The sequence below is a fragment of the Catharus ustulatus genome, chromosome 4, assembly GCF_009819885.2.
Source record: "Catharus ustulatus isolate bCatUst1 chromosome 4, bCatUst1.pri.v2, whole genome shotgun sequence".
NCBI lineage: Eukaryota > Metazoa > Chordata > Aves > Passeriformes > Turdidae > Catharus > Catharus ustulatus.
The window spans coordinates 38,776,135-38,789,348 of record NC_046224.1 but is presented as its reverse complement, the minus strand read 5'-3'; the positions used below and the strand labels follow the sequence as shown (position 1 = coordinate 38,789,348).

The window sequence follows — 13,214 nt, the reverse complement described above, 5'->3', positions numbered from 1 at the left end:
TGCTTGTCCTTCCCAGCATCCAGGAAGATTACTTCTGACAAGGTACCTGAGACACGCTCTTCAGCCTGTGCAGTCAACAGAATCAATGGTGCTACGACAACTTTCACTGGTTGAGAACTGTGTTCAAAAGCTCTGAGTGCAAACCTTCAGGGTATGTGATGCTTCCTTCCCCCGCCCTATGCTTCCCTGTGCATATCATCACTGCAGAGCTGCTGCTCAGCCCCAGACAGTTTTGTAAGGAACATAAATGGTAACAGCAAGGAATGGGCACAGCCAAGAACTACAGGTGTAAAGGGCATATTTCATCCAAGTAAGCACAAAGATTATTCTGCACTGGTTGGGGGGTGCTTATGAAAGGAACATTATGTGGACAGCACTAAACAATTGAACTTGCTGTTACTGTACTGTGATTAATACAAAGTATTTAAAGGACAAGTAAGGAGCTGTCTGCCAGGGTACTGAAACTATTCAGGGCAGGCAGTGGTTTGGAAGCACTCAAGTCACAGCACTACATGGTGATTCCAAAATCTGTATCTTGTGCTAAGGGTCTGTTAATCTTTCACACAAGTTAAAGATACTCTTGCCAACAACAAAAATTAGGATCAATAGAATTCAAGCAGAAAATGACAGTCGTAATTCTGCATGTTCTTTCCATATTTTAATGCTTAAAGAAGTGCAACTTTGCAGTATAGAGACAATATTAAAGATTTATTGCCATTTTGAACAAGTATAATAAAAATTACATAGATAATTAATTAAATTAATAAGCAGTGGGGAAATCCCTAGGAAATGGTTAGTGCAACAGGTTTTTGAACCTGTCAACACCTGTTAAACATAACACTTTTACAGGAATTTTTAACAAAGATGAGGTTTGGAAGTTTTTATGTAATATGTTTCCTGTAGAGTCAATCTTTACTTCTGAAATACCCAAGCTGGGCATAACATGGATTAGAACTGAGAAGTACTCACAAAAGCCTATGGAAGTCCTTGAATTCCTGTTTCTTGCTAGTGTTAAGAGCCAAATCCCTGCCACACTCAGATTTTAAAGAAAAATAATAACCTACATCCAGTTTATAACAGCTTCAGTAAAAATACAATGAATCATACAATACTTCCCTTAGGTTTTGCTAAAGTATTTTTCTGTGTGACTATTCACTCTAATATCCACTTACCTCTGTGGTGGTTTATTAATATTGGTACAGAAAATTGAAGTTCTATGTATTTTGATCACATAATAATAACACAGGTGCTTCACAGACCAATTGGGTACTCATTAATAATGTACTTTCCAGGTGGCTGCACTATTATCAAAGTAACACTTTTCCAAGATTTTAGAATTATATCTGAAAACATTCCTGGGAAACAAAAGCATTAACAAAGCCCAACAGTGGCATAACAGCTCTTTGATTACGGGATTTTGAAGGAGATAATTAGCCAGTTTTCAGTTAACTTAAAAATTAAGTGTTTTAACTATTTGCACACTAGCATTTACCAGCATATTTATTTATGCTGTGACATGATCTAAGATTGTATAAACAGTGAGAATTTACTAGATTATTGTTACACACATTTTTGATGATTCTTTTCAAAATAACTGAGCGCTTTATTATCAGTTTCAGTGGGATAAGATGAAGCTTGACAATAGTGAGATGATCACGCATCACAATAGTAAAATTTCTAGAATTAAAATTATTCCTATTATACATGCATACACACATCCATAAACACATATTTTAGTATTATATAATAATTCTTGATGAACACTGTAACTGACTTTGCTGTTTCCTATATTGGGAATAATTACACCCAAACTTTTTTGTGGCTCACCAATTTACCAGTGGCTTGTACCAGCGGCTTGTATTGAGATACTTAAAGATATTGTGTGGAGTAGTGTTTTTCACTGAACAGATACATGAAGAATAAATTATCTTCAGTATATCCCGGTAAAAGAGATATATATTCTCACTGATATCATTGCAAAAGTTTTACTTCAAAGTACATAGAACCAGCTAAGGCAGCATACGTGCAAATACCCAGAAGCACTGAAGGTCTGACTCCAACCTGCACCAGGAGGACCAGTCAACTAACTGAAGAGTTTAGACAATCATCTACAGTAGGACAAGCAAAACAAGTGTTTATCACCTTCATGTTTCACCACGTTTAAATGTACTGCAAAATTAAATGTTTATTCTCTGCTGTAGAGAAGCACTTTCTGGAAAAAAGAAGTTCAAAATTTAAACAATGGTCTAAAATCTTCTGTCAAACTCCCTGCTGACTTCATCTGCTACTATTGCAGCTTTTATTAAAATTTAGTGTTTTTACAGCCTCAGAACTTAAAACATTCTAAACAATAGAAAAAAAACCCTCTCAATGTTTGATGACTGCAGGAAACATGAACATAATGAAGAACAATTACATGTAACAAACTTCATATAAATCACATTGGATTTCCTGAATCAAAAAGCTGGAAAAAAGTAAGAAAGAGACATTCTTTCCTTAACATGTCCCAGTTTCATGTTTCTAGAAAGAGTAAACTCCAAAGACAAAGGCTTGGGAGAAAGAATTTTCATCTCAAGCTTCCCTAGACCACACCAGACACTTATTTCAGGCACTGCCGATAAGCCTGCAGCATGTGTGGTACATTTAGAAAAAACAGGATGGTTACAATTACTTAGTTCTGGACCAGCTGTAATTTCCAGTTGGTTTTCCCAAAGGAGAAGTGTACTCTTCTTTTAGCAAGGGATCATGCAAGCCTTGAAAACAAACCAAGATCCACAAGGGGAAAAAAATGTACAATTTTAACCATCCACGGAGCGAGTATATTCCAGTGCTGAAGACTGCTTTCTAACATTGAGCAAGTGCCCTCAAGTGATAGCACAGCCACAGATATTAGAAGGTCCTCAGATACACTGTCACTGCTCATTACCTCTTCTCTTGATCAAGCTGTGTTTCAGGCATTTGACTTTAACCCAAACTCAGTTCTCGGGGCACAGATATACTGGGATTTCCTAACGAAAAGGAGATGAATTCTGGGATTGTTAAAGCTGATAACCCTGCAGCCTCTATGTTCTTGTTATTCCTCTTGAGGTACCACAAAGATGGGCCAAGCAGGGAATAAATATCATTTGCCTTTATGAAAGGCATCGCAAAACTCTCTAAGATGTTCCTCACTTGGCAGGTAGAAATAACCCACCAGTAAGAGTTTGAAGGCAATAAGAAAGGAATGGAGGAAGAATGGATACAGTACTGGATTTTCTCCATGCTTGAGTATTTTCATGACAATAAGAACCTCTTTGACTCTGTGATGAGAGGACAGAGAATCTCCAGGAGACGTACCAGCACTCCTCAACCAAGAATTGCCATTCCTTTACCAAGGAAGAGAGGCTGTCTGCTTGGTGATTTTCCTTTGGTTTAGGTTTGTTCAACACCAGTATCATCACTTCCTTAGGCCAGACATAACAATTCCTATCTGCAGCTAAGGTGAAGCCACCTGAAATGCTGCGAGATACTTCAGAGAAATTCAATGCAGGGTGAAAATGTCAACAAGATCCTTTAACACCATGTTCAAGTTTGTTAGAGTGAATCCAGCCCAGATTTGAGGGTTTTTTTGAAGAATCTTTGGAGAGAGGAAGAAATGTTTTCTACCTGACTGAAGGACTTTTAGAAAAAGTCTACTGTTCCAGAGTACATAAATAGAAAAGAAGGAAAACAAGCTCAACCCAACACCATGGATCTCCTCTTCTCCTAGAGTACTTGACAGTATATAAGTCCACATCAAAAGCAATATGACCACTGAAATTGACCCAAAAATGTTTACATGTAATCCATAAACCAAGACAATCTCCAAGAGCAATTCAAACATAGGTGCAGACTGATACTCTATTACAGAGCTAAGTAGTTGAGAATAAGGTATGTGAAGACCTGCATCTCTGAACTGCAGCGCCCAAAATCCTCAGTCTCATATGCTGAAACCCTCTAACAAACTTGCCACCTTTTGAATCTTTTCTCCTCAAAGGTAAAAAAATACAGAAAGACTACGGATAGAGGCAGCAAGCAAACGAAGACAATGAGACACCTTTCCTAGCTTAATTACCTTGTCAAAGCCACATTTATCTGAAGCATAACCCTTTGATACTTGGAACGATGACTACTGTCTTGTAGACAAGCTGGCATAGTTGGCACATGGACTAAAAGACAAAGTACAAGCAGCCCTCTGTTTTTGCCTACACAAAGGGAAAAATTGCATTGGATCATAAAGAGTGCCAGTATGGTACAATTTTCTGAAGGTGTTATTCTCTAGAATTTGACTGTGATTTCTTAAAAATAAGCTTGCAGCTCGTAGAACTGTGAAGACAACATTGAAAATGTGAACTGGTATAAGCCAATATGTTCCCTAATGTACAAACAATACTAAATCACATCTCTCAGCGTGAAAACTGGCCAGTCCATCACAATGATTGTTGATTTTGGAAGATTAATATAAATTTTCAACATTTAATAAGCAAAGCATTATGATAATAGGATCATCAGAAAAAAATCTAGTCATGATTGGTATTTGGCAAATGAATAAACTTGGACCCAGAATGGTGCCATTCACTCTCATCTTTGCTTTAACTTGCAGTCTGCATGCAGAGCAGGTCTCAGGACCAAGAGCCAAAAGAGCTTAAGTCCAAGGCTTGACAGTTTCTCTGTCTGCCCAAAGCAAGGTGGGAGTTTACTATTTGTGAAGAATATTATTCACTATGCCTACCACTAACATGTCACAAATAAATACAAAGATCCTTACCAAAATGCCAAGTGTTTAATGTTAAAACAAAGCAAAACCTGCATCCTCCTGAGTGACGGAAACAAATCTAAATCAATGTTTCCAACATGGAATTCTGATTTCTTTGACACTAAAGTGTCTTTGTCTTGGACTGTAAATGAAATCATGACTGACCCAGGTCACAGTTCCCTCCTAAGTTCCCCAGCAGCAAAACTTTTACCTAGAGCCAGTTTGCTTTATGTTCTTACTTCAGTGCAGCCACCTTTGATGGCAGCTTTATCGCCAGCTCTGTTCCCAGTTTTCACATCCTCTATCCTCCCTTTTTAACTCCATGTGTCCACTTTCAGTGTGAGGTGTCATTCTTCCCTCCCCACTAACCAAGAAAAACACTGAGAGAAAAAGCAGCAGACCCTCAGCTTTCTGAATTAATTTTGGGGTACTGCATTTCAATGCCTCCTAAGTAGAACAAATATGTATAGTGCATTTTAATTTGCCCTCTTACTGGATAAGTTTATCTCTTCCTGACTCTCACATCTCCTTTCTCCAGGGGAAAAAAAAAAAAAAATATATATATATATATATACATATATATGAGTTCATCAATAGTACAGGAAGCAGAGCTTACTTCGAACACATCAGAAAGCTCCTCGAGTTCTCATCTGTCAACCATTTGCACAAATTCTTGAAATAGAACTTCTCAGGTGTGTAAAGTTGAGAGGGTGTGGGAGCGATAGCATAACTGCAGCTTGCACGCGTTATAATCACGTATCAAAAAGAACATATCTCTTACTGAGCAACTGCCAACAGACCAATATTTTCTGCTAAAATCACTTACTCTTCATTTTTATCAGAGCACCACTGAAATTTTTAGAATGCTATCAGAAAGGAGCTTTAATTCGTTATCCTAATTATACACCACAGGATCAAGGCGTTGTACTGAGCAAACAAGTATCAACTCCACACGAGTGCTGACAATTCGGGATCACATTTATACAGGAGAAAAAAGTCATACGAACAACCTTTCACTGAGGTGTTTTTTTTTGTAGCAGGTGACTGTATTTTATATGTTGGTGTTTACAGAAGAGGACACAAATTGGTCCTTAAAGTGCATTCAAATGGCAAGTTACTATCCATTGTGGCAGGGTCTAACAGTATTTTGTGCCTCGTTAAAGAAACAAGTTAAAACGTTCTTTAAGGAACCATAAGATACATTCTAGCAGTAATCCTGTCAGAGATGTAGCATTCCTCATTAGCACCGCTGCTCCCAACAACGCTACAGAGTACACCTTGATTTTGCGCCTGTTGGCACACATCGCCACTGCTCGCACAGCTAAAGGAATTCTGCAAGGCACATGGCAACATGCACCACTCCACATGATAAAAACGCTCAGGAAAATTGTAACTGCACGTGTGCAGCAAACTAAATGGCAAATTAAATTCTCAGATATCGTTTGTCTCCCAACACCAATACTGTTTTATCGCCAAACGCTACAATACCTGTTCGTTACTACGCATTTTTTAAACGTGAGTCTTTTCTGAGATATGAAAACATAAAAAACATAAACCATCATCCAGATCTTTACACACTTTGCTTCTCATCCCCTTTTTTCCCCCCCTACAATCGTAACACTTCACCCAAGTAGCGTTCCTGAAATACCGAGCGGACAAGCAGCGGTGCCGTGAAGGCGAGACCTCGCTCAGCAAGTTTCGGAGCAGGGCACAGCACGGCCAAGTTCCCAGACCCGAGCGAGCCGAGCTTTGCAGCGCGCACACGGACGCGGCCGCGCTTCGACAGCCGCTGCTGCGGGCAGTGCGCGCCGCGCTGCCGCTCTCCCGCGCGGCACCGGAGCGGGTGCCCGCCTCCCCCCTGCCTGGCATTAATCACCGCTCCGGACGGCCCGGAGGGAGCTCACCGGGCCGGGCGGGGCTGCCCGGCACCGCTGTTATCACCGGGGCTGTCCCCGCGGCCAGGCCGGCCCGGTGACAACTCACCGGCTGCGAGCACCGGCTCCGTCGGGCGGCTCCAACTCCGTCCGCGCCGCTGCTGCCCCGGGGCCGCCTCCCCGCCGACCCCCGCCCGCCCCGGAGCGCGGCGCCCCGCAGCGCCGCCGGGCGGGAGCCGCCGCCGCTCGCCCCGCGGCACCGGCGAGGCGCGGGCTGACATAATCCTGCGAACGCAGCAACCGCAGGCGCCGCCGGCTCCCGCCCGCCCGTCCCCCGGGGTCCGCTCCCTGCGCTTCCCCGCGCCCGGGGCCCGGGGGGGACACGACACCTGCTCCGGGCTGCGCGGCGGGGCGGGGGCGGTGCCCGGTGGCCCCCTGCCCGGCCCCCCGTGCTCGCCCAGCACCTCCCCTGGCCCCCGGTCTCACCTAGGAGCGGCGGCGGCCGGGTGAGCTGCCGAGCCCGGCGGGGGCGGGGAGGGAGGGGAGAGAGGGGGGCCCCGACGTCTGCTCCGCAGCCGCTACCCCTCCGCGCTGAGCATCTTCCCCGCGCCCCGCGGTGAGTCAGGCAGGGAGAGCGCCGCGGAGCCGCGCACACCGGAGCCCCCGCCGCCCTCCCCGTCCGGCCGCCGCCGCGCGCGCGCCCCCGAGCCCCCCTCCCGCTTTGCGCGGGGCCGCGCGCGCGCTCCCGGCCGCGCTGCCCGCGTGGGGGGGGAAGGGCGGAGCGGGCCGGGGGCGCGCGCGCGCGCTCACCGCGCTCGGTGCGGTCCCGGCTGCGGCGGGCGGGCGCTGCCGCGGCGCCTCCCCCGGCCCCCGCCGTTACTATGGATATCCACGGGCCCCGCGCGCCCCCGCGCACTCCGCGCACTCCGCGCGGGCGGGGCGCTCCCGCGGCGCCGCTGCCCCGGGCCTGGCGGGGGCCGCCGAGCGCAGCCGGGGCGGCGCGGGGGCCGGGGGAGCCGCCGGCAAAACTCCGTCCCCGCCGCCGGCTGGCGAACGCCTTCCCTTGCTCCCCCGGCAGAACCACTTCATTTTTTTTTTTTTTTTTTAACACGACTATCTAAATAAATCTCATCCGAGCTCGAATTCCTGCGTTAATACGAACAAATAAGCATCCCACGGGATTGCTTACTTCGGTGACTGCATCCCATTAAGCAGCACCCGCGCTGCCTAATAAATGAAATAAACTACAAAAGATAATGCTCCTATAATTTAACTTTACAAAATGTCAGAGGACAGAGTTGCACTTTCAGTCCCCCATGGCGGCTCTTATCTCTTACTCTGCTTCCCTGAGGAAGTTACACACTTGATGGCTGAGCACATTATCTGACAAGCTCAGCCGGTGGAGTCTGGAAGAAACATTTTACCAGGTCAAACAATTTTACTCAGTTACAGCAGGTGAAGTGATGGGGAGGATGTGGTTAGTAACGCCTGCTGCATTTCCTTCTCCAACCTACTCCCTGCAGATCTCTCCAAGACATCAGCCAGGCAGGTGCCTCAGGCCCCAGTCTTGCCTTTGGAGGCTTTCTGCCTTCTGTGAAATAAAATCCTTTATAAACAATTGGAAGAAAAAACTAAATGTTTCTCTCTGGGCTGCACAGCTTTACACAGATAAGTCACAGTGATACAGAAATTCAGTATCATTTTCAGCCTCTGCAAGAGGAAGAGCAGGGATGGATGATGTAGTATCTGCAGATCCAGCACACCAGGAAGGCAAACTTTCCAGGCGTACAAGTTCATAGTCAGACCTCTCAGAGACCTCACACTGATTAAATATAGAAACCTAATTCACTAGCCCTTTCATCTGGCATGTTCAATTGCATGTGCTTACATGGAACGTCAAGCAGAGATGGCTTTGAGAACCAAAATAAATAGTATTTGAGGTTCTGAGTGTATGTCCCTCAGAGCATTAATTAGGTCTCAAACTAGTGCTAAGCTGCATTTTTTCAAAAGCAAGTCTTTCAAGGAGTAAATGATCTTATTCACAAATGGTTCTCTTGGTTACAAAGAATGCTAACAACACGCACATAGCCACGAGCTCAGCAACGTGTAGCAGGTTTGCTGGACTGACTCAACCACAAGATAGTGCTGACTGAACGCGCTGATACGTATGTGAGTAAAGGCAGCAATGTTTGCCTATGAATCACCAAGATCAACTGCTGATTATTTAAGAGTTGAAAGGAATGCTTAAAGTAGTAATGAAAACTAGAGATACAGTTTTCTATATCATAAGCGATTTCAACTAATTACTCCTGCCAAAATAGTGTTGAGGAACTCAAAGCATTAGCTTGAAAGCACATTTTAGAATGAGGTTTGGAAAATTATTTTGATTTTAAGTGAGTACTCTCTGCTTCTTTGCAGAGCTCCGTTGTTTCAATAAAACCTTATAGACACAGTCTGGTGTTTATATAGATTTGATGTAGCCCATCTGGAGAAGGACCAAATAGAATATAAAAGTTTAGTTTCATCCTGAATCAGGAGAAAACATAAACATTTTGCAACATTTCCTGAACACAATTCCAAAAACTGAGGCTGTAAATATGAAATGTCCATTTCAAAACACTTCTTTTTCATCTTTCCAAAACATGTCAATGCAGTTTAAATTTTAACGTCTAAATTGTCAGTGTCACTTTTGTTCTGACATGAATAGATCTTTTCAAAGCAGATGCTTTGGCAGCATTTCCTTAAAATGTTGAATGATGTCTATGGATTTGTCTATACTTTTCCAATACCTTTGGTCTCCACATCTCTATCCCTGCAAATAACAAGACTTTTAGCACAGTCCCAACTTGCTATGTCCTGGGTTTTGTGATCTGCATTTTTAAACTGAAATCAGATCTTTAGAATAGGTGGGATGTGACCCATTAACGGCTGTCTGAGTTAGGAGCAATCATTACATGAAATTGCTAAGCCAGAGGAGGAACCAGTTAAGGCTGTCAGCATGAGGCCAATCTGCTGATGGCAGAGCATAGTGGATGTGCCAGCCATTCTCTATACCTGCCATAAACTTCATTACTTCTATTGATTGTAACATATTCCAGGCTATAGCAGCTCTCCATGAAGGAAATAAGTCTGTAGCACCTAGCAAGCCCAAGGAAAGGATGAAGGTTCCTAGCAAGATGGTGGAAGAAAGGGCATTTTTAGACATGTAGAAGCCTGGTGAAGAGGTGAACATGAACCTGGATTTTGTAATGTTTTGACAGGGAAGATCTGTATGATTTCACCACTAGGTACATCTCCCATTCAGCCACTCTGACCTTCTTTTTGCCTGACTCCTTTCCAGCCAGCAGCACTTTCTCTAAGGTCTGACCCCTATGGGTGAGCAGGTGCCATGGCTGAGTCAGTGGTGAGTGAGCCAGGTCTGCAATTGCACGCTGCCATCAGCCCAGACACTTGTACCTGGTCCTCTCAACCCTGCTCGTGTGATGGAGCTGGAGAGAAGGTTGGCTACTTGGCATCCTGACACGGCCAGATAAGTAAAGATAAAAATAAATGAAGTGAGGTACCTCTGTCATAGCAGGAGTGTACATTGGGATACCTCTCAGTCTGTTCTGTAAGGGAGATCTGTTACTATAAACGGAGAAAAAATTGCCTCTCTCATAGGCAGGAACAGGCCATTTCTTCAGTTGGTGTTCTTGTGGGTGTTACAGGTTGGACTGAGATGGGGTGTGAGAAGCAGAGACTGTGAACAGACTGCAGTCCTGGCTGTAGGGGCCATTCTATGTTTCAACAAGTGTGATGACTCTTTTCATTAAGGCAAAGTAAAATTTTATTTTAGTAATGGGGAGCTAGATAGAGGAGAGAGGGATCTATTTCATCAGTTTTAGCAAATATTTTTTTAAGCTTCAAAATATTAGATGTGTATGTTGAGGCCAAATTTTTTCAGTGATTATATGAGTAGGTCTGATCACAAACATAATTTTCTTTTCTTAGAAGTTCCCTGTGATTTTCCTTGAACTCATCAGCAAAGTGTGCTGATGTGCTGATCACAGTGATCAAAGCCTGGCCCAACACTTCATTTATCTGTAGATCTGTGGGTCTCTATGAGGAGCTGCCATGGTGGCCATTTCTTGTTGAAAGGAACTAGGCATCTTGCTTTCTCCTTTACAGCAATGGGACAATTCTGTAATTATTTTTTTGCTTTGTGAATGGCTTCACACTATTTTTGGATGCCATTACACATTTTCCTGCAAGCTTCCTCCATTGTGACTGATTTGTGGATCTAGTTCTATTAGCTGATGTGATACTAGACGGAAACTTCTAGGTGTTAAAACAGCAGACAACACGTGATTCTCCTGCCCTGGGAGTGGCTCAGGCTGAGCAGCAGTGGTTCAGCACAGGTGCTTTCAGCAATGCCAGATGAGGAGCTCAACTTGCTAACCAGCCTCATGGCAAAACACTACCACTATGGTCATTGTCTGCATGGAATTTATCTGACCAGTAGGGCTCAATAACCAGGAAGTCTCCATTCCCAGAGAATGGCTAGAACAGGATCTGCTTTCTTATACTCATCTGGTATCCAGCTATGCCTTAAAATCAGGTACACTGGGGAATTCTTCATTGTTGTGGAAAGCACCTGTGGGCAGCAACATTCCATAGATTCTAGACCTGAGCCACCTCCATGTCAAAGTCGCAGAAACTTCTACAAATCAGATTGCAGAAATGGGAGGTTTGGATTATTTCTGGGAAAGGATCACCCTAACCTATAGCAAAAAAGACCATTTTAAATAAAGAATCCCGTTACCACATGCATAGAGTTACTTACATCCAAGATTTCCTAGGCTTAATCCATGAGCAGCACCACACTGCACATTGATGAATAAGTCAAAAGGGAACTAGATTATTAACAAAATGGCCCCTAAAAGTTACTTTTTCTGCTGACAAACAATGCTACATATATTTTCACAGAAAGTGAAATCTGTTGAAATATAGGGAAGAAATCTGTTTTCTACTTAAATTTAATTGTTGATAATCACTTAATTAGCTTAATAATGGAAGTTTTAGTCATAGAAAATTAATGTCCTTTAGCAATGAAATTTATTTCTGAAAATAAGGTGAAACAGCCTCTTCTTAGTAAAATATAAAAGTACTATATCCTGATTCTTCAAGTAATTTCTCCAAAGGTTTGTGCTAATTTTTTTCTTTCACCAGTGCTGCAAAGGCCTGTGTTGTAACTTGATTCTTTTCTCTTAGAGATAATCATTTGCTAATAGGAACTGCTTTGCTGATATCCATAGTCTTACTGATTTGTAGTCTATCAAGCAGTCTAGAGAGCTAAAGCAAGATAAAATTAAATCATGTTTTCAAGTAGAGAAGCGATCTTCATTAAAAAGCAAGATAAAATGATTGAAAATATTTAGCCAGACTGGTTTTGCAATCTTTTTTCAGACCCAAATTTTGAATTTCTTGAATAGTGACTGAGCAGACTGGGTTTATACCACAGGTTATTAGAAGTATACATAAACATAATAACACTAAGATACTGAGTAAATGAATTGTTTACATACGTTTACTGAGAAAGCATAATCATAATGTGAATCTAAGAGATAAACAGAAAGCATATTTAAGAATTTTACTAGTAAATGATACTTGTCAAAACATCCCTATACCTGGTATATATAGGTCCCTATAGCTGAGAACATACAGGTGAGAAAGGACACATGGAAAGGGAGAGTTGCAAACAAGAATGACAGAAGTCTGGGTTTATGGAAGTCCACAGTCCTGGAAGTCCAGCACATAAGGAAATTCTCTGCATTTGGTAAAATCTGCTTACATAATGCCCATGATCTATAACTTGACAGAGACTGTACCACTTGCACCAGGGCTGTAGCAAATCAGGACAAAGGGAATACACTGACTGGAGATAGATGGAACAGATGTGTTGGCTCGGGTAAGAGGCAGGGACTTAAGTTCAAAGTAAGGAAGAAAAAAGGAAGTTGTCATTTTTTGAACACAGAAAGCTAACAGAATGATGTTTTAAGCAGGAAAATCTCACGGGGAATTTAAGCCAGTCCTGCAAGCTGGCTTTACTTGCAGCTCTGGGTCAGCACTCAGATCATGGAATCTTACTGTATAGGACAAACACTTCTAGAAGCTTAAATATTCTAGAAAAAAAGTTAAGGACTCGATAGAAATTTAACTATCATACTACAACTAGAGTTGTCTTTATACATTTCTCTTAATTCCAGTCTTGGAATAAAAAACTGAAATGCCCATGTTTCAAAATAATTAATAATTTATTTTGATTTTAATTCTTAAAATTGTCCAGTGTTGGAGAGAATTCCAAAGAAGCTGATAAATTTGGACTATACAGTCCCTTTGGAAAGAGCAAGTTCCAAATAAAGTTGTGTGGGCATGCAGTTATTGTAGGACTCAAAGAGATAACTGGAGCTATCTTCTGGAACCACTGGAGTCTCTGCAGGAGCTGGTGCTATGGTGCACTGGGGTTTGAGGAGATGTTCAGGAGATATTCTCACTGGTAAACATAGATTAAGCCTTTCCCCCCACCA

At 42.9% G+C, this 13,214-nt stretch overlaps 1 protein-coding gene across 12 annotated transcripts in view; it reads right to left on the bottom strand.

The window, feature by feature from the left end:
- Window positions 1–13,214, bottom strand: part of ANKS1B (ankyrin repeat and sterile alpha motif domain containing 1B) — a 536,016-nt gene that overhangs the window by 81,241 nt on the left and 441,561 nt on the right. The window contains exon 1 of one of the 12 annotated variants that reach the window (XM_033058238.2): window positions 7,459–7,483. The exons of 10 other annotated variants lie outside the window; for them this stretch is intronic. The gene's annotated coding sequence lies outside the window, so the exon portion shown is untranslated. Of the gene's footprint in view, window positions 1–6,757; window positions 6,818–7,458; window positions 7,484–13,214 lie in introns of those variants that run through there. One more of the 12 variants, XM_033058237.2, reaches the window with a different exon arrangement.